We start from the raw sequence: 24,292 nt of genomic DNA, 5'->3' as shown, positions 1-24,292 counted from the left end.
AGTTATTTGCTGTCAGGGGAACGCCTGTCGTCTAACTTTTGAGGCCTGTAATGGCTGACACTTACTTCTGCGAACACATTTAACAGACGTGTGAATGGACCCTATATGTATTTGACATGTAGTAACCGGCTGCTTTCAGTTCTGGCTGATTTAGGCCAAGCTATTACAGTAAAACCAAGCAATATTACAAAAAACAGAATACACGTTATAACTGTACAAATGATTTATAAAACTTAGTAGAAAAAAAAAAAATTAAATTAAGGCAATTTCTCCAAAAGCATGATAATCTCATGGACCTCCTTCATGGCCTTGCATTGCCTCTCCTCCATGCCCTTCAAGCGCTCATGAACGGCCCGCATATCATGGAGATGCGCCCTTTGCAGTTTGGCCAATTTGGCCTTCAATGTCTTCATTCCTGTTTGAATTTTTTTTTTAAATGAACATTATTTGCAACTCTTATTAACCCCTTAAGGACTTAGGACGTACCAGTACGCCCTGTTTCCCGAGTCCTTAAGGACCTAGGACGTACCGGTACGTCCTGTGTAGTTTTGATCACTGCCGCACGGCCGGCAGTGATCGGAACAGGGTGCCTATTGAAATCATTCAGCAGGCACCCTGTGACAATGCCTAGGGGGGTCCTGTGACTTCCCCGCATTGCCGATCGCTACAAACCGCAGGTCAAATCAGACCTGCGGTTTTTAGCGCTTATGCAAGTTTCTGATCCCTGCGGTCCGTGACTGCAGGAATCAGAAACCTCAAAGTGCCCATGTTTTTGAAAGTTAACCCCCCTGCAGCCCTCTGTGTTTTTTTGCCTGCAGGCGCAGCGGGGGGAGGATTGCGGGCGGTGCGGGAGGCGGGCGGGAGGCATGCGGCAGTGTGGGGGGCGGGTGCACGATCTTCCGCCCGCCCCCCGTTTATTTTCAGGATGGCCGAGCCGTTGAATCAGAGTGTCAGCTCACTGCTGACACTCCGATTCAAATGGCTGACATCTGTGCAGATGTCCGCCGTTTTAACCCCTTCCATGTCCGTAGGGGCCGCTGTATGGAAGAGGTGAAGAGGGGGGAGCTCCCTCCCTCTCCCATCGGGGTCTGCTGTGCCTTTGCAGCCCCCGGACAGGATGGGGTGACAGAGGGAGGGAGCCCAAGGTTCCCATGGCAACAGGACGCCTTCTCAGGCATCCTGCTGTCCATGGTGCTGAACAGATCTGTGCTAAAGGCAGAGATCTGTTCAGACAAAGTGTGAGTGAAATACAGTGCAGTACACTATATAGTGTACTGTACTGTATTATACAGACATCAGACCCACTGGATCTTCAAGAACCAAGTGGGTCTGGGTAAAAAAAAATGTTAAAAAAGTGAAAAAAAGTAAAAATAAAAAAAAAAACATTTATCCCTGATTAAAAATTTAAAAAATAAAATTCCCTACACATGTTATATATCACCGCGTCCGTAACGACCCGATCTATAAAATCATCATGTTACATTCCCCGCACGGTGCAAGCCATAAAAAATAAAAAATAAAAACTATGATGAAATTGAAATTTTGCTCACCTTACTTCCAAAAAAAGGTAATAAAAGTGATCAAAAAAGTCGTATGTATGCCAAAATAGTACCATTCAAACCGTCGTCTCATCCCGCAAAAAATAAGCCCCTACATGTGACAATGGCCCAAAAAATAAAAAAAACTATGGCTCTCAGACTATGGAAACACTAAAACAAGTTTTTTTGGTTTAAAAAATGATATTATTGTGTAAAACCTTAATAAATAAAAAAAAAAGTACACATATTAGGTATTGCCGTATCCGTAAGAACCTGCTCTATAAAAATATCACATTATTTAACCCCTCAGGTGAACAACGTAAAAATAAAAAATAAAAATGGTGTAAAAAAAGCCATAATTTTGTCACCTTACTTCCAAAAAAAGGTAATAAAAGTGATCAAAAAAGTCGTATGTACCCCAAAATCATACCATTAAAACAGTCATCTCATCCTGCAAAAAATGAGACCCTAACTAAGACAATCGCCCAAAAAATAAAAAAAAACTATGGCTCTCAGACTATGGAGACACTAAAATGATTTTTTATGTTTAAAAAATTATATTATTGTGTAAAACTTAAATAAATTTAAAAAAGTAAACATATTAGTAAAGTTGAGCAAACACCTGGATGTTCGGGTTCGAGAAGTTCGGCCGAACTTCCCGGAAATGTTCGGGTTCGGGATCCGAACCCGACCCGAACTTCGTCCCGAACCCCATTGAAGTCAATGGGGACCCGAACTTTTGGGCACTAAAAAGGCTGTAAAACAGCCCAGGAAAGAGCTAGAGGGCTGCAAAAGGCAGCAACATGTAGGTAAATTCACTGCAAACAAATGTGGATAGGGAAATGTATTAAAATTAAAAAAATAAAAATTAACCAATATCAATTGGACAGAGGTCCCATAGCAGAGAATCTGGCTTCACATCAGCAGAGAATCAGTCTCTTCATGCCATAGCAAAGAATCTGGCTTCATATCAGCAAAGAATCAGTCTCTTCATGCCATAGCAGAGAATCTGGCTTCATGTCAGCACAGAATCAGTCTTCATGTCATAGCAGAGAATCAGGCTTCACGTCACCCACCACTGGAACAGGCCACTGTCACACATTTAGGCCCCGGCACCCAGACAGAGGAGAGAGGTCCCGTAACAGAGAATCTGGCCTTATGTCAGCGCAGAATCAGTCTTCATGTCTTAGCAGAGAATCAGGCTTCACGTCACCCACCACTGGAACAGGCCACTGTCACATATTTAGGCCCCGGCGCCCAGACAGAGGAGAGAGGTCCCGTAACAGAGAATCTGGTCTTATGTCAGCACAGAATCAGTCTTCATGTCATAGCAGAGAATCAGGCTTCACGTCACCCACCACTGGAACAGGCCACTGTCACATATTTAGGCCCAGGCACCCAGGCAGAGGAGAGAGGTCCCGTAACAGAGAATCTGGCCTTATGTCAGCACAGAATCAGTCTTCATGTCATAGCAGAGAATCAGGCTTCACGTCACCCACCAATTGAACAGGCCACTGTCACACATTTAGGCCCCGGCAACCAGACAGAGAAGAGAGGTCCCGTAACAGAGAATCTGGCCTTATGTCAGCGCAGAATCAGTCTTCATGTCTTAGCAGAGAATCAGGCTTCACGTCACCCACCACTGGAACAGGCCACTGTCACATATTTAGGCCCCGGCACCCAGACAGAGGAGAGAGGTCCCGTAACAGAGAATCTGGTCTTATGTCAGCACAGAATCAGTCTTCATGTCATAGCAGAGAATCAGGCTTCACGTCACCCACCACTGGAACAGGCCACTGTCACACATTTAGGCCCCGGCACCCAGACAGAGGAGAGAGGTCCCGTAACAGAGAATCTGGCCTTATGTCAGCGCAGAATCAGTCTTCATGTCATAGCAGAGAATCAGGCTTCACGTCACCCACCACTGGAACAGGCCACTGTCACACATTTAGGCCCAGGCACCCAGACAGAGGAGAGAGGTCCCGTAACAGAGAATCTGGCATTATGTCAGCACAGAATCAGTCTTCATGTCATAGCAGAGAATCAGGCTTCACGTCACCCACCACTGGAACAGGCCACTGTCACATATTTAGGCCCAGGCACCCAGGCAGAGGAGAGAGGTCCCGTAACAGAGAATCTGGCCTTATGTCAGCACAGAATCAGCCTTCATGTCATAGCAGAGAATCAGGCTTCACGTCACCCACCACTGGAACAGGCCACTGTCACACATTTAGGCCCCGGCACCCAGACAGAGAAGAGGTTCATTCAACTTTGGGTTGCCCCGCAATATAATGGAAAAATGAAAATAAAAATAGGATTGAATGAGGAAGTGCCCTGGAGAAGAATAATATATTGTTAAGGGGAGGTAGTTAATATCTAATCTACACAAGGGATGGACAGGTCCTGTGGGATCCATGCCTGGTTCATTTTTATGAACGTTAGCTGGTCCACATTGGCTGTAGACAGGCGGCTGCGTTTGTCTGTAATGACGCCTCCTGCCGTGCTGAATACACGTTCAGACAAAACGCTGGCCGCCGGGCAGGCCAGCACCTCCAAGGCATAAAAGGCTAGCTCTGGCCACATGGACAATTTGGAGACCCAGAAGTTGAATGGGGCCGAACCAACAGTCAGTACGTGGAGGGGTGTGCACAGGTACTGTTCCACCATGTTAGTGAAATGTTGCCTCCTGCTAACACGTTCCGTATCAGGTGGTGGTGCAGTTAGCTGTGGCGTGGTGACAAAACTTTTCCACATCTCTGCCATGCTAACCCTGCCCTCAGAGAGTACCGGGGATCCAGCAGGGTGGCAACCCAGTAGTCCGCACACGTTAAAATGTGGGCAACTCTGCTGTCGTTGCGCAGGCACTGCAGCATGTAGTCGCTCATGTGTGCCAGGCTGCCCAGAGGTAAGGACAAGCTGTCCTCTGTGGGAGGCGTATCGTCATCGTCCTGTGTTTCTTCCCAGCCACGCACCAGTGATGGGCCCGAGCTGCTTTGGGTGCCACCCCGCTGTGAACATGCTTCATCCTCATCCTCCTCCACCTCCTACTCATCCTCGTCCTCCTCGTCCTCCAGTAGTGGGCCCTGTCTGGCCACATTTGTACCTGGCCTCTGCTGTTGCAAAAAACCTCCCTCTGAGTCACTTCGAAGAGACTGGCCTGAAAGTGCTAAAAATGACCCCTCTTCCTCCTCTTCCTCCTGGGCCACCTCCTCTTCCATCATCGCCCTAAGTGTTTTCTCAAGGAGACATAGAAGTGGTATTGTAACGCTGATAACGGCGTCATCGCCACTGGCCATGTTGGTGGAGTACTCAAAACAGCGCAACAGGGCACACAGGTCTCGCATGGAGGCCCAGTCATTGGTGGTGAAGTGGTGCTGTTCCGCAGTGCGACTGACCCATGCGTGCAGCAGCTGAAACTCCACTATGGCCTGCTGCTGCTCACACAGTCTGGTCAGCATGTGCAAGGCGGAGTTCCACCTGGTGGGCACATCGCATATGAGGCGGTGAGCGGGAGGGCCGAAGTTACGCTGTAGCGCAGACAGGCGTGCAGCAGCAGGGTGTGGAAGCGCGAACAGACGGCTCGCACTTTATGCAGCAGCTCTGACATGTCGGGGTAGTTGCGAATGAACTTCTGCACCACCAAATTCAGCACATGCTCCAGGCAAGGGATGTGCGTCAAACCGGCTAGTCCCAGAGCTGCAACGAGATTTCGCCCATTATCGCACACCACCAGGCCGGGCTTGAGGCTCACCGGGAGCAGCCACCACTCGTCGGTCTGTTGTTCGATACCCCGCCACAACTCCTGTGCGGTGTGGGGGCTGTCCCCCAAACATATGAGTTTCAGAACGGCCTGCTGACGTTTACCCCGGGCTGTGCTGAAGTTGGTGGTGAAGGTGTGTGGCTGACTGGATGAGCAGGTGGAAGAAGAGGAGGAGGAAGCTGAGTAGGAGGAGGAGGAGACAGGAGGCAAAGAATGTTGCCCTGCGATCCTTGGCGGCGGAAGGACGTGCGCCAAACAGCTCTCCGCCTGGGGCCCAGCCGCCACTACATTTACCCAGTGTGCAGTTAGGGAGATATAGCGTCCCTGGCCGTGCTTACTGGTCCACGTATCTGTGGTTAGGTGGACCTTGCCACAGATGGCGTTGCGCAGTGCACACTTGATTTTATCGGACACTTGGTTGTGCAGGGAAGGCACAGCTCTCTTGGAGAAGTAGTGGCGGCTGGGAACAACATACTGTGGGACAGCAAGCGACATGAGCTGTTTGAAGCTGTCTGTGTCCACCAGCCTAAATTACAGCATTTCATAGGCCAGAAGTTTAGAAATGCTGGCATTCAGGGCCAGGGATCGAGGGTGGCTAGGTGGGAATTTACTCTTTCTCTCAAATGTTTGTGAGATGGAGAGCTGAACGCTGCCGTGTGACATGGTTGAGATGCTTGGTGACGCAGGTGGTGGTGTTGGTGGTACATCCCATGTTTGCTGGGCGGCAGGTGCCAACGTTCCTCCAGAGGCGGAGGAAGAGGCCGAGGCGGCGGCAGCAGAAGAGGTAGCAGGGGGAGCCTGAGTGACTTCTTTGTTTTTAAGGTGTTTACTCCACTGCAGTTCATGCTTTGCATGCAGGTGCCTGGTCATGCAGGTTGTGCTAAGGTTCAGAACGTTAATGCCTCGCTTCAGGCTCTGATGGCACAGCGTGCAAACCACTCGGGTCTTGTCGTCAGCACATTGTTTAAAGAAGTGCCATGCCAGGGAACTCCTTGAAGCTGCCTTTGAGGTGCTCGGTCCCAGATGGCGGCGGTCAGTAGCAGGCGGAGTCACTTGGCGGCGGGTGTTCTGATTTTGCCCACTGCTCCCTCTTTTGCTACGCTGTTGGCTCGGTCTCACCACTGCCTCTTCCTCCGAACTGTTAAAGTCAGTGGCACGACCTTCATTCCATGTGGGGTCTAGGACCTCATCCTACCCTGCATCATCTTCCACCCAGACTTGATCCCTGACCTCCTGTTCAGTCTGCACACTGCAGAAAGACGCAGCAGTTGGCACCTGTGTTTCATCATCATCAGAGACGTGCTGAGGTGGTATTCCCATGTCCTCATCATCAAGAAACATAAGTGGTTGTGCGTTAGTGCATTCTATCTCTTCCACCCCTGGGGAAGGGCTAGGTGGATGCCCTTGGGAAACCCTGGCAGCAGAGTCTTCAAACAGCATAAGAGACTGCTGCATAACTTGAGGCTCAGACAGTTTCCCTGATATGCATGTGGGTGATGTGACAAAATGATGGGCTTGGTTTTCATGCGCCATCTGTGCGCTTACTGCAGAAGACTGGGTGGGAAATAATGTGAACGTGCTGGATGCACTGTCGGCCACCCAATTGACTAATGCCTGTACCTGCTCAGGCCTTACCATCCTTAGAACGGCATTGGGCCCCACAAAATATCGCTGTAAATTCTGCTGGCTACTGGGACCTGAGGTAGTTGGTTCACTAGGACGTGTGGCTGTGGCAGAACGGCCACGTCCTCTCCCAGCACCAGAGGGTCCACTAACACCACCACGACCATGTCCACGTCCGCGTTCCTTATTAGATGTTTTCCTCATTGTTCCCGTTCACCACAATTTTGAAAATGGCAAATTTGGGAATAGTTTTTCAACCCAGAACAAAAACTTTGCTTTTACCGTCACTACAAATAACTTGACCAGCTAAAACAGTACAGATTTGGTTGAATAGAAATGTGAGGCCTATTTTTTTTTGCGCTGTGTGACAGGTATACGTTTAATCACAGAATTAGACTTGTATCTGCACGGTAGCGTGTGTGTTAAGTTTTTCTGAATGACACTATCAGCACCTTGAATCTAAAATATCGTTTTTGGGATAGATTTCAAGTAGGCCTCATATAGCATAAACTACTTATTTTGAGAATGTCAAATTTGGGAATAGTTTTTCAACCCAGAACAAAAACTGTGCTTTTACGGTCACTACAAATAACTTGACCAGCTAAAACAGTACAGATTTGGTTGAATAGAAATGTGAGGCCTATTTTTTTTTTGCGCTGTGTGACAGGTATACGTTTAATCACAGAATTAGACTTGTATCTGCACGGTAGCGTGTGTGTTAAGTTTTTCCGAATGACACTATCAGCCCCTTGAATCTAAAATATCCTTTTTGGGATAGATTTCAAGTAGGCCTGATATAGCATAAACTACTTATTTTGAGAATGTCAAATTTGGGAATAGTTTTTCAACCCAGAACAAAAACTGTGCTTTTACGGTCACTACAAATAACTTGACGAGCTAAAACAGTACAGATTTGGTTGAATAGAAATGTGAGGCCTATTTTTTTTTGCGCTGTGTGACAGGTATACGTTTAATCACAGAATTAGACTTGTATCTGCACGGTAGCGTGTGTGTTAAGTTTTTCTGAATGACACTATCAGCACCTTGAATCTAAGATATCCTTTTTGGGATAGATTTCAAGTAGGCCTGATATAGCATAAACTACCTATTTTGAGAATGGCAAATTTGGGAATAGTTTTTCAACCCAGAACAAAAACTGTGCTTTTACGGTCACTACAAATAACTTGATTAGCTAAAACAGTACAGATTTGGTTGAATAGAAATGTGAGGCCTATTTTTTTTTTGCGCTGTGTGACAGGTATACGTTTAATCACAGAATTAGACTTGTATCTGCACGGTAGCGTGTGTGTTAAGTTTTTCTGAATGACACTATCAGCACCTTGAATCTAAGATATCCTTTTTGGGATAGATTTCAAGTAGGCCTGATATAGCATAAACTACTTATTTTGAGAATGGCAAATTTGGGAATAGTTTTTCAACCCAGAAAAAAAACTTTGCTTTTACCGTCACTACAAATAACTTGACCAGCTAAAACAGTACAGATTTGGTTGAATAGAAATGTGAGGCCTATTTTTTTTTGCGCTGTGTGACAGGTATACGTTTAATCACAGAATTAGACTTGTATCTGCATGGTAGCGTGTGTGTTATGTTTTTCTGAATGACACTATCAGCACCTTGAATCTAAGATATCCTTTTTGGGATAGATTTCAAGTAGGCCTGATATAGCATAAACTACTTATTTTGAGAATGGCAAATTTGGGAATAGTTTTTCAACCCAGAACAAAAACTTTGCTTTTACCGTCACTACAAATAACTTGACCAGCTAAAACAGTACAGATTTGGTTGAATAGAAATGTGAGGCCTATTTTTTTTTTGCGCTGTGTGACAGGTATACGTTTAATCACAGAATTAGACTTGTATCTGCACGGTAGCGTGTGTGTTAAGTTTTTCTGAATGACACTATCAGCACCTTGAATCTAAGATATCCTTTTTGGGATAGATTTCAAGTAGGCCTGATATAGCATAAACTACCTATTTTGAGAATGGCAAATTTGGGAATAGTTTTTCAACCCAGAACAAAAACTGTGCTTTTACGGTCACTACAAATAACTTGATTAGCTAAAACAGTACAGATTTGGTTGAATAGAAATGTGAGGCCTATTTTTTTTTTGCGCTGTGTGACAGGTATACGTTTAATCACAGAATTAGACTTGTATCTGCACGGTAGCGTGTGTGTTAAGTTTTTCTGAATGACACTATCAGCACCTTGAATCTAAGATATCCTTTTTGGGATAGATTTCAAGTAGGCCTGATATAGCATAAACTACTTATTTTGAGAATGGCAAATTTGGGAATAGTTTTTCAACCCAGAAAAAAAACTTTGCTTTTACCGTCACTACAAATAACTTGACCAGCTAAAACAGTACAGATTTGGTTGAATAGAAATGTGAGGCCTATTTTTTTTTGCGCTGTGTGACAGGTATACGTTTAATCACAGAATTAGACTTGTATCTGCATGGTAGCGTGTGTGTTATGTTTTTCTGAATGACACTATCAGCACCTTGAATCTAAGATATCCTTTTTGGGATAGATTTCAAGTAGGCCTGATATAGCATAAACTACTTATTTTGAGAATGGCAAATTTGGGAATAGTTTTTCAACCCAGAACAAAAACTTTGCTTTTACCGTCACTACAAATAACTTGACCAGCTAAAACAGTACAGATTTGGTTGAATAGAAATGTGAGGCCTATTTTTTTTTTGTGCTGTGTGACAGGTATACGTTTAATCACAGAATTAGACTTGTATCTGCACGGTAGCGTGTGTGTTAAGTTTTTCTGAATGACACTATCAGCACCTTGAATCTAAGATATCCTTTTTGGGATAGATTTAAAGTAGACCTCATATAGCATAAACTACTTATTTTGAGAATGGCAAATTTGGGAATAGTTTTTCAACCCAGAACAAAAACTGTGCTTTTACTGTCACTACAAATAACTTGACCAGCTAAAACAGTACAGATTTGGTTGAATAGAAATGTAAGGTGTATTTTTTAGGCGCTGGGTGACAGGGTCAACTTGCCCCTGATGTAGTATATGGCCAAAAAATAACCACACTATTGATAGTTAAATGCACTTGGGTGACACAGGCTCAGCCTGCACCTGATGTAGTATATGGCTAAAAATTAACCACACTGTTGATGGTTAAATGCACTTGGGTGACACAGGCTCAGCCTGCACCTGATGTAGTATATGGCCAAAAAATAACCACACTGTTGATGGTTAACCACCTCCGGACCGCTGTACGCAGATTCGCGTTCCGGAGGTGGCAGCCCTGCGCTCAGCGACGCATATACGCGTCATCTCGCGTGAGCCGGGATTTCCTGTGAACGCGCGCACACAGGCGCGCGCGCTCACAGGAACGGAAGGTAAGAGAGTGGATCTCCAGCCTGCCAGCGGCGATCGTTCGCTGGCAGGCTGGAGATGTGTTTTTTTTAACCCCTAACAGGTATATTAGACGCTGTTTTGATAACAGCGTCTAATATACCTGCTACCTGGTCCTCTGGTGGTCCCCTTTGTTTGGATCGACCACCAGAGGACACAGGTAGCTCAGTAAAGTCCCACCAAGCACCACTACACTACACTACACCCCCCCCCCGTCACTTATTAACCCCTTATTAGCCCCTGATCACCCCATATAGACTCCCTGATTACCCCCCTGTCATTGATTACACCCCTGTCATTGATCAACCCCCTGTAAAGCTCCATTCAGATGTCCGCATGATTTTTACGGATCCACTGATAGATGGATCGGATCCGCAAAACGCATACGGACGTCTGAATAAAGCCTTACAGGGGCATGATCAATGACTGTGGTGATCACCCCATATAGACTCCCTGATCACCCCCCTGTCATTGATTACCCCCCTGTCATTGATCAACCCCCTGTAAAGCTCCATTCAGATGTCCGCATGATTTTTACGGATCCACTAATAGATGGATCGGATCCGCAAAACGCATACGGACGTCTGAATGAAGCCTTACAGGGGCGTGATCAATGACTGTGGTTATCACCCCATATAGACTCCCTGATCACCCCCCTGTCATTGATTACACCCCTGTCATTGATCAACCCCCTGTAAAGCTCCATTCAGATGTCCGCATGATTTTTACGGATCCACTGATAGATGGATCGGATCCGCAAAACACATACGGACGTCTGAATAAAGCCTTACAGGGGCATGATCAATGACTGTGGTGATCACCCCATATAGACTCCCTGATCACCCCCCTGTCATTGATTACCCCCCTGTCATTGATCAACCCCCTGTAAAGCTCCATTCAGATGTCCGCATGATTTTTACGGATCCACTAATAGATGGATCGGATCCGCAAAACGCATACGGACGTCTGAATGAAGCCTTACAGGGGCGTGATCAATGACTGTGGTTATCACCCCATATAGACTCCCTGATCACCCCCCTGTCATTGATTACACCCCTGTCATTGATCAACCCCCTGTAAAGCTCCATTCAGATGTCCGCATGATTTTTACGGATCCACTGATAGATGGATCGGATCCGCAAAACGCATACGGACGTCTGAATGAAGCCTTACAGGGGCGTGATCAATGACTGTGGTTATCACCCCATATAGACTCCCTGATCACCCCCTGTCATTGATTACACCCCTGTCATTGATCAACCCCCTGTAAAGCTCCATTCAGATGTCCGCATGATTTTTACGGATCCACTGGCAGATGGATCGGATCCGCAAAACGCATACGGACGTCTGAATGAAGCCTTACAGGGGTGTGATCAATGACTGTGGTTATCACCCCATATAGACTCCCTGATCACCCCCCTGTCATTGATTACACCCCTGTCATTGATCAACCCCCTGTAAAGCTCCATTCAGATGTCCGCATGATTTTTACGGATCCACTGATAGATGGATCGGATCCGCAAAACGCATACGGACGTCTGAATGAAGCCTTACAGGGGTGTGATCAATGACTGTGGTTATCACCCCATATAGACTCCCTGATCACCCCCCTGTCATTGATTACACCCCTGTCATTGATCACCCCCCCCCTGTCATGCTGCATTCAGATGTCCGTATGATTTTTACGGATCCACGGATACATGGATCGGATCCGCAAAACACATACGGACATCTGAATGGAGCCTTACAGGGGCGTGATCAATGACTGTGGTGATCACCCCATATAGACTCTCTGATCACCCCCCTGTCATTGATCACCCCCCCTGTCATTGATCATCCCCCCTGTCATTGATCACCCCCCTGTAAGGCTCCATTCAGACATTTTTTTGGCCCAAGTTAGGGAATTATTATTTTTTTTTCTTACAAAGTCTCATATTCCACTAACTTGTGTCAAAAAATAAAATCTCACATGAACTCACCATACCCCTCACGGAATCCAAATGCGTAAAATTTTTTAGACATTTATATTCCAGACTTCTTCTCACGCTTTAGGGCCCCTAGAATGCCAGGGCAGTATAAATACCCCACATGTGACCCCATTTCGGAAAGAAGACACCCCCAGGTATTCCGTGAGGGGCATATTGAGTCAATGAAAGATTGAAATTTTTGTCCCAAGTTAGCGGAACGGGAGACTTTGTGAGAAAAAAATAAAAAATATCAATTTCCGCTAACTTGTGCCAAAAAAAAATAATTTCTATGAACTCGCCATGCCCCTCATTGAATACCTTGGGCTGTCTTCTTTCCAAAATGGGGTCACATGTGGGGTATTTATACTGCCCTGGCATTCTAGGGGCCCCAAAGTGTGAGAAGAAGTCTGGTATCCAAATGTCTAAAAATGCCCTCCTAAAAGGAATTTGGGCCCCTTTGCGCATCTAGGCTGCAAAAAAGTGTCACACATCTGGTATCGCCGTACTCAGGAGAAGTTGGGGAATGTGTTTTGGGGTGTCATTTTACATATACCCATGCTGGGTGAGAGAAATATCTTGGTCAAATGCCAACTTTGTATAAAAAAATGGGAAAAGTTGTCTTTTGCCAAGATATTTCTCTCACCCAGCATGGGTATATGTAAAATGACACCCCAAAACACATTCCCCAACTTCTCCTGAATACGGCGATACCACATGTGTGACACTTTTTTGCAGCCTAGGTGGGCAAAGGGGCCCATATTCCAAAGAGCACCTTTAGGATTTTTACAGGTCATTTACCTACTTACCACATATTAGGGCCCCTGGAAAATGCCAGGGCAGTATAACTACCCCACAAGTGACCCCATTTTGGAAAGAAGACACCCCAAGGTATTCCGTGAGGGGCATGGCAAGTTCCTAGAATTTTTTATTTTTTGTCACAAGTTAGTGGAAAATTATGATTTTTTTTTTTTTTTTTCATACAAAGTCTCATATTCCAATAACTTGTGACAAAAAATAAAAACTTCCATGAACTCACTATGCCCATCAGCGAATACCTTGGGGTCTCTTCTTTCCAAAATGGGGTCACTTGTGGGGTATTTATACTGCCCTGGCATTCTAGGGGCCCAAATGTGTGGTAAGGAGTTTGAAATCAAATTCTGTAAAAAATGACCTGTGAAATCCGAAAGGTGCTCTTTGGAATATGGGCCCCTTTGTCCACCTAGGCTGCAAAAAAGTGTCACACATCTGGTATCTCTGTATTCAGGAGAAGTTGAGGAATGTGTTTTGGGGTGTCTTTTTACATATACCCATGCTGGGTGAGATAAATATCTTGGTCAAATGCCAACTTTGTATAAAAAAATGGGAAAAGTTGTCTTTTGCCAAGATATTTCTCTCACCCAGCATGGGTATATGTAAAAAGACACCCCAAAACACATTCCCCACCTTCTCCTGAATACAGAGATACCAGATGTGTGACACTTTTTTGCAGCCTAGGTGGGCAAAGGGGCCCATATTCCAAAGAGCACCTTTCGGATTTCACAGGTCATTTTTTACAGAATTTGATTTCAAACTCCTTACCACACATTTGGGCCCCTAGAATGCCAGGGCAGTATAAATACCCCACAAGTGACCCCATTTTGGAAAGAAGAGACCCCAAGGTATTCGCTGATGGGCATAGTGAGTTCATAGAAGTTTTTATTTTTTGTCACAAGTTAGTGGAATATGAGACTTTGTAAGAAAAAAAAAAAGAAAAAAAATCATCATTTTCCGCTAACTTGTGACAAAAAATAAAAAGTTCTATGAACTCACTATGCCCATCAGCGAATACCTTAGGGTGTGTACTTTCCGAAATGGGGTCATTTGTGGGGTGTTTGTACTGTCTGGGCATTGTAGAACCTCAGGAAACATGACAGGTGCTCAGAAAGTCAGAGCTGCTTCAAAAAGCGGAAATTCACATTTTTGTACCATAGTTTGTAAACGCTATAACTTTTACCCAAACGATTTTTTTTTTACCCAAACATTTTTTTTTTATCAAAGACATGTAGAACAATAAATTTAGAGCAAAATTTATATATGGATCTCGTTTTTTTTGCAAAATTTTACAACTGAAAGTGAAAAATGTCATTTTTTTGCAAAAAAATCGTTAAATTTCGATTAATAACAAAAAAAGTAAAAATGTCAGCAGCAATGAAATACCACCAAATGAAAGCTCTATTAGTGAGAAGAAAAGGGGGTAAAATTCATTTGGGTGGTAAGTTGCATGACCGAGCAATAAATGGTGAAAGTAGTGTAGTGCTGAAGTGTAAAAAGTGGCCTGGTCTTTCAGGGTGTTTAAGCACTGGGGGCTGAGGTGGTTAAATGCACTTCGGTGACACAGGCTCAGCCTGCAACTGATGTAGGATATAGCAAAAAATAACCACACTATTGATGGTTAAAAGCACTTGGTGGTAGCTTGTGCTGGCGCACCACAAGCCACAAAATGGCCGCCGATCACCCCAGAAAAAAGTGATCTAAAAACGCTCTGGGCAGCCTAAAAAAAGTGAGCAAGTCGATATTAGCACTTCAATGATCCACAGCTGGAGATCGATCACAGAATGAAGTCTTTTGGAGGAGTTAATCTGCCTAATCTCGCCCTAATGTCGCAGCAGCAACCTCTCCCTATGCTTGAATCAGCAGAGTGACGTGCAGCGCTACGTGACCCAAGCTTATATAGAGGCTGGGTCACATGCTGCACTGGCCAATCACAGCCATGCCAATAGTAGGCAAGGCTGTGATGGCCTCTTGGGGCAAGTAGTATGACGCTTGTTGATTGGCTGCTTTGCAGCCTTTCAAAAAGTGCCAAGAAAGCGCCGAACACCGAACCCGAACCCAGACTTTTTCGAAAATGTTTGGGTTCGGGTCCGCGTCACGGACACCCCAAAATTCTGTACGAACCCGAACTATACAGTTCGGGTTCGCTCATCCCTACATATTAGGTATCTTTGCGTCCGTAACAACCTGCCCTATAAAAATAGTTTATGATCTAATCTGTCAGATGAACGTTGTAAATAATAAAAAATAAAAACGCTGCCAAAACAGGTATTTTTTGGCAAATTTACCATTTTAATAATTTTTTTCCGGTAACAAAGCAAGGGTTAACAGCCAAAAAAACCTCTATATTTATATCCCTGATTCTTTATTTAACAGAAACACCCCATATGTGGTCGTAAACCTCTGTACGGGCACACAGCAGGGCGCAGAAGGAAAGTAATGCCATATGGATTTTGGAAGGCAGTTTTTGCTGGACTTGTTTATTGACACCATGTCCCATTTGAATCTTTCTTGATGCACCCCTAGAATAGAAACTCCAAAAAGTGACCCCATTTAAGAAACTACACCCCTCAAGGCATTCAAAACTGATTTCACAAACTTTGTTAACCCTTTAAGTGTTCCACAAGAGTCAACGGCATATGGAGATGAAATTTCAGATTTTCTATTTTTTGTTACTTTGCTTCACAAAAAGTGTAATATAGAGCAACCAAAAATCATATGTACCCTAAAATAGTACCAAAAAAATCTGCCACCTTATCCCATAGTTTACAAAATGGGGTCACGTTTTTGGAGTTTTTTAGGGGTGTATCAGGGGGCTTAAAATGGGACATGGTGTAAATAAACCAGTCCAGTGAAATCTGCCTTCCAAAAACCACACAGCGTTCCTTTCCCTCTACGCCCTGACGTGGGGCCGTAAAGTGGTATACGACCACATATCAGGTGTTTCTATAAACCGCAGAGTCAGGGCAATAAATATAGAGTTTTGTTTGGCTGTTAACCCTTGCTTTGTTAGTGGAAAAAATTGATTAAAATGGAAAATTTGGCAAAAAATTGAAATTCTGAAATTTCATCTCCATTTGCCATCAACTCTTGGGGAACACCTAAAGGGTTAATAATGATTGTAAAATCAGTTTTGAATACCTTGAGTGGTGTAGTTTCTAGAATGGGGTCACTTTTGGGTGGTTTATATTATGTAAGCCTCACAAAGTGACTTCAGACCTGAACTGGTTCATAAAAAGTGGGTTTTTGAAAATTTCAGAAAATTTTCAAGATTTGCATCTAAACTTCTAAGCCTTGTAATGTCCCCAAAAAATAAAATGGCATTCCAAAAATGATCCAAACATGAAGTAGACATATGGGGAATGTAAACTAATTGCTATTTTTGGAGGTATTACTATTTATTATAGAAGTAGAGAAATTGAAACTTGGAAATTTGCTAATTTTTACAAAATTTTGGTAAATTTGGTATTTTTTTTATAAATAAAAATAATTTTTTTTGACTCTATTTTACCAGTGTTATGAAGTACAATATGTGACAAAAAAGCAATCTCAGAATGGCCTGGATAAGTGAAAGCGTTTTAAAGTTATCACCACATCAAGTGACACTGGTCAGATTTGCAAAAAATGGCCAAGTCCTTAAGGGGTTAAACCTTTAATTTGTGGTGCATATAACTTTATGATCGCTTGCTATTACACCTTTTTGTGAGAAAAGCTGTCCATAAAATTGCCTTTTTTAACAGTTGTAAATTTTTGTTTAAAAAGGTGTCCAACTAAGGGGTTATTTGGTATGATATTTTTTAGACAGCTGGTTGTTACAGGTGTGGCCAAACCTACTATTTTTTCATTATTTTATAGTAAATTGTCTTTTACACAATAAAAGCATTGTTGAACCAAAAACAATTCATGTTTTACTGTCTCCATATTTTGAGAGCCAAATTATTGATTTTATGTGGCAATTGTCTAACAGTTGGGTCTCATTTTTAACAGAATGCACTGACCAATTGTTACTATTTTGGGGGGCATATGCCTCTTTAGCTAGCTTGGTGTTGCACTTTTAGTGATGTTAGGTTGAATAAATTCATATTTTCGTTAAATCTTTTATTTATTTTTAAATTTAAATTGTTCACCGGAGGGGTAATATCATATGATATTTTTAGATAGACAGTCGATATGTAGACGGCGGTACAAAATATGTCTGTTTGTCTATTTTTTACCTTTTTTATTTTAAAAAAAAATTAAAGTCTTTATACACATTGACGATTTAAATCTCAATACGTTAGTTAGTGATCTTTATGATCATTATATGGTATATTAGTTAGTTATATTTCAGTATATTATAATTTTATTTTGTTTGTTAGTTAATGATAATTCAATTGAGTTTAATATTATTTATTTGTTAAATCAATGGTTTTAAAGTAGATTAAAGAGTTATTGGCCAGTGTTCTTTTTTTGTATTACTAGAGTGTATGTTGTCGCCTTATTGTCGGCCCTTTTAATGTTTATGTACATGTTATGGATACATAATCATATTGCTATGTGCACATACAGTTGCAAGAAAAAGTATGTGAACCCTTTGGAATGATATGGATTTCTGCACAAATTGGTCATAAAATGTGATCTGATCTTCATCTAAGTCACAACAATAGACAATCACAGTCTGCTTAAACTAATAACACAATTAAATGTTACCATGTTTTTATTGAACACACCATGTAAACATTCACAGTGCAGGTGGAAAAAGTATGTGAACCTCTAGACTAATGACATCTCCAAGAGCTAATTGGAGTGAGGTGTCAGCCAACTGGAGTCCAATCAATGAGATGAGATTGTAGGTGTTGGTTACAGCTGCCCTGCCCTATAAAAACACACACCAGTTCTGGGTTTGCTTTTCACAAGAAGCATTGCCTGATGTGAATGATGCCTCGCACAAAAGAGCTCTCAGAAGACCTACGATTAAGAATTGTTGACTTGCATAAAGCTGGAAAGGGTTATAAAAGTATCTCCAAAAGCCTTGCTGTTCATCAGTCCACAGTAACACAAATTTTCTATAAATGGAGAAAGTTCAGCACTGCTGCTACTCTCCCTAGGAGTGGCCGTCCTGTAAAGATGACTGCAAGAGCACAGCACAGACTGCTCAATGAGATGAAGAAGAATCCTAGAGTGTCAGCTAAAGACTAACAAAAGTCTCAGGAGTATGCTAACATCCCTATTAGCGAATCTATGATACGTAAAACACTAAACAAGAATGGATTTCATGGGAGGATACCACAGAGGAAGCCATTGCTGTCCAAAAAAAACATTGCTGCACGTTTATAGTTTGCACAATAGCACCTGGATGTTCCACAGCAGTACTGGCAAAATATTCTGTGGACAGATGAAACCAAAGTTGAGTTGTTTGGAAGAAACACACAACACTATGTGTGGAGAAAAAGAGGCACAGCACACCAACATCAAAACCTCATCCCAACTGTGAAGTATGGTGGTGGGGGCATCATGGTTTAGGGCTGCTTTGCTGCGTCAGTGCCTGGACCGATTGCTATCATCGAAGAAAAAATTAATTACCAAGTTTATAAAGACATTTTGCAGGAGAACTTAAGGCCATCTGTCCACCAGCTGAAGCTCAACAGAAGATGGGTGTTGCAACAGGACAACGACCCAAAGCATAGAAGTAAATCAACAACAGAATGGGTTAAACAGAATAAAATACGACTTCTGAAGTGGCCCAGTCAGAGTCCTGACCTCAACCCGATTGAGATGCTGTGGCATGACCTCAAGAAAGCGATTCACACCAGAAATCCCAAGAATATTGCTGAACTGAAACAGTTATGTAAAAAGAAATGGTCAAGAATTACTCCTGACCGTTGTGCACGTCTGATCTGCAACTACAGGAAATGTTTGGTTGAAGTTATTGCTGCCAAAGGAGGTTCAACCAGTTATTAAATCCAAGGGTTCACATACTTTTTCCACCTGCACTGTGAATGTTTACATGGTGTGTTCAATAAAAACATGGTAACATTTAATTATTTGTGTGCTATTAGTTTAAGCAGAGTGTGATTGTCTATTGTTGTGACTTAGATGAAGATCAGATCACATTTTATGACCAATTTGTGCAGAAATCCATATCATTCCAAAGGGTTCACATACTTTTTCTTGCAACTGTATTTACCCTCCTGCCGGGGGCTGGTGATCATCTCCTCTTCCTCCGAGTCCTGAGATGGGGTGGTGCTGGAAGGTACCGCACTTTCCACCCCCTTCACTTCTCCCACATCTGGTGGGGGTGGCTCAATAGGCTAGGAGGGTCCGGCCTCCACCTCCTCTTCCTCCTCTACCTCCACCGGTCGCCTTTTCCGAATGGAGGGTATAGGAACGTCTGTGATCACAAAATGTTCAGATTTTAGATAAACAACTCCAAAATCTTAAGAACATTTGATATAAAGATATTCCAATATGGAGGGATCTATATATAATTGCAGTGGCTGCCAGCTTTATGATGCATAACTCAATCAAAAATTAACAGTATGAAAAAAGACATCCCCTCCACAGTGTCTTGATGGAACAATAGGGCGAGAGGAGACCCATGGGATGGGATTATCTCCTCAGTGTATCATAGGATGATATAATTCTCTACACCAAAGTCGGATACTTCTTAATCCCATCACTAACACAATAGGACAAAGGGACAAATAAACCAACACATTCATTTGGAGTCTTTGAGCAGAGTTAACCCTTATTGTGTTTATGGATTCACACCATGCTACTTTAATGGGGAATATGAAAAATGTGGCCTATAAACTCAACCAAAAATTTATGGTTTATAGTTCCCTCTCAACCAAATAGGTCGGAGTGGGGGTCTCCATAGTCCTGTGTCCAAAGCCTGTAGGAATGAGGCTAGGCCTCAGGCTTCTACTGCAGACACAGTGATGGTTCAGTCCGTCACTTGTCTGGCACAAAGCCAACAACACATCACATCACCTAAAGAACATCATCCCTACAATGAAACATGGTGGTGGCAGCATCATGCTGTGGGGATGTTTTTCAGCAGCCGGGACTGGGAAACTGGTCAGAGTTGAGGGAAAGATGGATGGTGCTAAATACAGGGATACTCTTGAGCAAAACCAGTCCCACTCTGTGCGTGATTTGAGGCTAGGACAGAGGTTCAGCTTCCAGCAGGACAATGACCCCAAACACACTGCTGAAGCAACACTTGAGTGGTTTAAAGGGAAACATATAAATGTGTTGGAATGGCCTAGTCAAAGCCCAGATCTCAATCCAATAGAAACTCTGTGGTCAGATTTAAAGATTGCTGTTTACAAGCAAACCATCAAATTTGAAGGAGCAGAATCAGTATTGCAAGGAGGAATGGTCAAAAACGCCTGTGGTAAGATGTGGCAACTGCTCATAGAGACTTATCCAAAGCGACTTGGAGCTGTGATTGCCGCAAAAGGTGGCTCTACAAAGTATTGACTTTAGGGGGGTGAATAGTTATGCACATTAACCTTTTCTATTATTTTGTTCTATTTAAAAGAAGGTCAAAGTTGTGGGCATGTTCTACAAATTACATGATGGAAATCCTCAAACAATCCATGTTAATTCCAGGGGGTGAGGCAACAAAAAAAAGAACAAAGTCAAGGGGGGTGAATACTTTTGCTTAGCACTGTATACATTACAGAGTGTTGGCAAAATATACAAAAGTTATTTACGTATGTAGCTGGGCATTTGTTGTCCGGGATTCTTTTAATGAACTGGGGCTGCCTTCTTTTCATGTCTGACCATTTTTTTTAAATGGCCAGACGGCGGTGTGTGCGACCCATTTTGCTCCACATTTCATAGGCCAACTGCCGCACGATCTTCTGTTTCTCGGCGTGGGATCGGGTGCTGTCGTAGCCCTGAACCAACATCTGCTGCAAGAGAAAAATGCAAGCATATAATCCCCATTTTTAACAATAATAGTATGGAAAAAAATGTTGTCAAGTAAACGGAAAAAAGTATTTAATGCTTTGAGGTGGAAATATTAGATTTAGGCCGCATGCACCGCCAGTATTTGATGGTTCATTTACAGTTACCCAGGGTGCATCCCGGGGAGACGAACCAGCTGTACACCCCATACCGTACCATCACTTCACTAGACAGGTACATCTCTGCTTAGCTGGACAATATCTGATAGCTCAGACCCCACCCACATACAGTCGTAATACAATCCCATCTTCTAACCGTAACAGTAAGGCCACATGCACACGGGCGTGTTTTTTCCAAAACTACGGACCGTACAGACCCGTCCTGCCGTCCTGCAGAGTAAACAAGCGCACGGCGTCATTGGTTGCTATGACGCCGTGCGCTTCCAGGCCACCACCCCTGTACTGTGATACACTTGTATGATCTATACAAGTGTATTACTGTACAGTGGTGGCGGCAAGAAGCGCACGGCGTCATAGCGAGTTAGCATTAGCAACCAATGAAGCCGTTCGCTCGGCCACTCTGCAGGGTAACCTATCATAGTGGGTGCAATGTCACAGTAATACTTAGTGCAAAAATCAATAATATCTAGTGAGACCTTATAAAATGTGAAGTTTGGTGCACTTAAGAAAATTTTAAATCGCAGAAGGTCGCACTGGCTATTTTTTTATAACACTCTTTATGCATATAAAGCGATTGTTCAGACATGCAGGTGAAATGTAATCAAATACACTACTTTAATGTAAGATTACTTACAGTCACCAGGAGTTCTTCCTCTTCCTCGTTGAACTTCGCTCCAACCATCGCATCCATTTGCTAGTCGGTGTAAACCAGTTCCTGTACGCCACGCCTTCAGAACGCATGTGATCTTGTGATTAATACTTTGCTGAAATTTCGCCGATAAAAAAAAATGCTTGCAGATCGTTAAATCGCTTAATACTTCTGGTATGTCAGTCTCCATGTTGTGGGACTATGTGTGCGCATTTACTAAGTATTTTGTGGCTGCAAATATGACCTGGAGGTTTCTCATATTTGCATGCCATTAAAATGAATGGGACCCGCCGTGAAACTGCGGTTCGCAAACATTTGAGCGAGTTCGAGCGATCGCATTCGCGAACCGTCCAATCTGATGTTCGTCCATCACTAGTGGTTATTAATGGTACCCACTCAGATTGGTCCACTGTCACTAGTGGAGTACCTCAGGGGTCAGTATTGGGCCCTATTTTCTTCAATATATTTATTAATGATCTTGTAGAAGGCTTGCACAATAAAATATAAATTTTTGCAGTTGACACTGAACTGTGTAAATTAATTAACACGGAAGAGGACAGTATACTGCTACAGAGGGATCTGGATAGATTGGAGGCTTAAACAGATAAGTGGCAGATGAGGTTTAACACTGACAAATGTACGGTTATGCACATGGGAAGGAATAATGCAAGTCACCCGTACATACTAAATGGTAAAACACTGGGTAAAACTGACATGGAAAAGGACCTGGGAATTTTAGTGAACAGCAAACTAAGCTGTAGAAACCAGTGTCAGGCAGCTGCTGCCAGGACCAATAAGAATATAGGTTACATTAAAAGGGGCATAGATGCCTGTGATGAGAACATAGTATTGCCACTTCACAAATCACTAGTCAGACCACACATGGAGTACTGTTTACAGTTCTGGGCTCCTGTGAACAATATAGCAGAGACATACAGACAGATGTAGCAGAGCTGGAGAGGGTTCAGAGGAGGGCAACTAAAGTAATAACTGGAATGGGGGGACTACAGTACCCTGAAAGGTGATCAAAATTAGGGTTATTCACTTTAGAAAAAAGACGACTGACGGGAGATCTAATAACTATGTATAAATATATCAGGGGTCAGTACAGAGATCTCTCCCATCATCTATTTATCCCCAGGACTGTGACTGTGACGAGGGGACATCCTCTGCGTCTGGAGGAAAGAAGGTTTGTACACAAACATAGAAAAGGATTCTTTACGGTAAGAGCAGTGAGACTATGGAACTCTCTGCCTGAGGAGGTGGTGATGGTGAGTTTACAGGCTACAGCTACTAGAGAGGGGTCGTTGATCCAGGGAGTTATTCTGATTGCCTGATTGGAGCAGGGAAGAATTTTATTTTCTTCTTAGGCCTCTTGCACACGAACGTGTGCACCCCGTTTCTGTATTGCGGACAACATTTGCGGATCCGCAATACACGGGTGCCATTCCGCATCACAGATGCGGACCCATTCACTTAAATGGGTCCGCAAATCCGGAGATGCGGAATGGTGCGGAACGGAAGCACGGAATGAAACCCTACGGAAGCACTACAGATTGCTTTTCGTGGGGTTTCGTCCCGTACTTCCGTTCCGCAAAAAGATAGAACATGTCCTATCTTTTTGCGGAACGGCCAGATCGCGGACCCATTACAGTGAATGAGTCCACGATCCGTTGTGGCAGCCCTACGGACTGTGTTCGTGCAGCACGACCATGGGTTACACACGTTCGTGTAAAAAAGGCCTTAAAGAGGACCTTTCACCGATTATTACACTATGAACTAACTATACAGACATGTAGAGCGGCGCCCGGGGATCTCACTGCACTTACTATTATCCCCGGGCGCGGCTCCGTTCTCCCGCTATGCCCTCCGGTATCTCCGCTAACTAAGTTATAGTAGGCGGAGATTCCAGTCACTAAGTTATAGTAGGCGGAGATTCCAGTCACTAAGTTATGGTAGGCGGAGTCTGCCCTTGTTCTGCTGTAGCGCTGGCCAATCGCAGCGCAGAGCTCACAGCCTTGGAGGTTATTTTCTCCCAGGCTGTGAGCTCCGCAATGCGATTGGCCAGCGCTACAGCAGAACAAGGGCAGACTCCGCCTACCATAACTTAGTGAACGGAGATACCGGAGGGCATAGCAGGAGAACGGAGCGGCGCCCATGGATAATAGTAAGTGCAGTGAGATCCCCGGGCGCCGCTCTACATGTCTGTATAGTTAGTTCATAGTGTAATAATCGGTGAAAGGTCCTCTTTAAGTGGGGAAATTGGCTTCTACCTCAGTTTTTTTTTTTGCCTTCCTCTGGATCAACTTGCAGAATAACAGGCCAAACTGGATGGACAGATGTCTTTTTTCGGCCTTATAAACTATGTTACTGTTACTATGTTACTAAGCCTTCTTGCATCCTAATTTTTTTTAATTATATTAACAAAATGATGCCAACATAAAGTACACTATCTGTCTTTGAAGCA

At 43.6% G+C, this 24,292-nt stretch overlaps 1 long non-coding RNA gene across 1 annotated transcript; it reads right to left on the bottom strand.

The window, feature by feature from the left end:
* Positions 1 to 255: 255 nt before the first annotated feature.
* On the bottom strand, positions 256 to 19,342 carry LOC120991393. Its single transcript, XR_005776659.1, has 2 exons — positions 19,268 to 19,342; positions 256 to 415 (listed from the first exon to the last, which is right to left on the bottom strand). It is a non-coding gene; the product is annotated as an uncharacterized LOC120991393 (long non-coding RNA).
* Positions 19,343 to 24,292: the final 4,950 nt, after the last annotated feature.

This window comes from Bufo bufo, chromosome 2 (genome assembly GCF_905171765.1).
Source record: "Bufo bufo chromosome 2, aBufBuf1.1, whole genome shotgun sequence".
NCBI classification, from domain to species: domain Eukaryota; kingdom Metazoa; phylum Chordata; class Amphibia; order Anura; family Bufonidae; genus Bufo; species Bufo bufo.
Note: the sequence above shows the minus strand (reverse complement) of the source record. Positions and strands in the feature narration are given on the sequence as shown.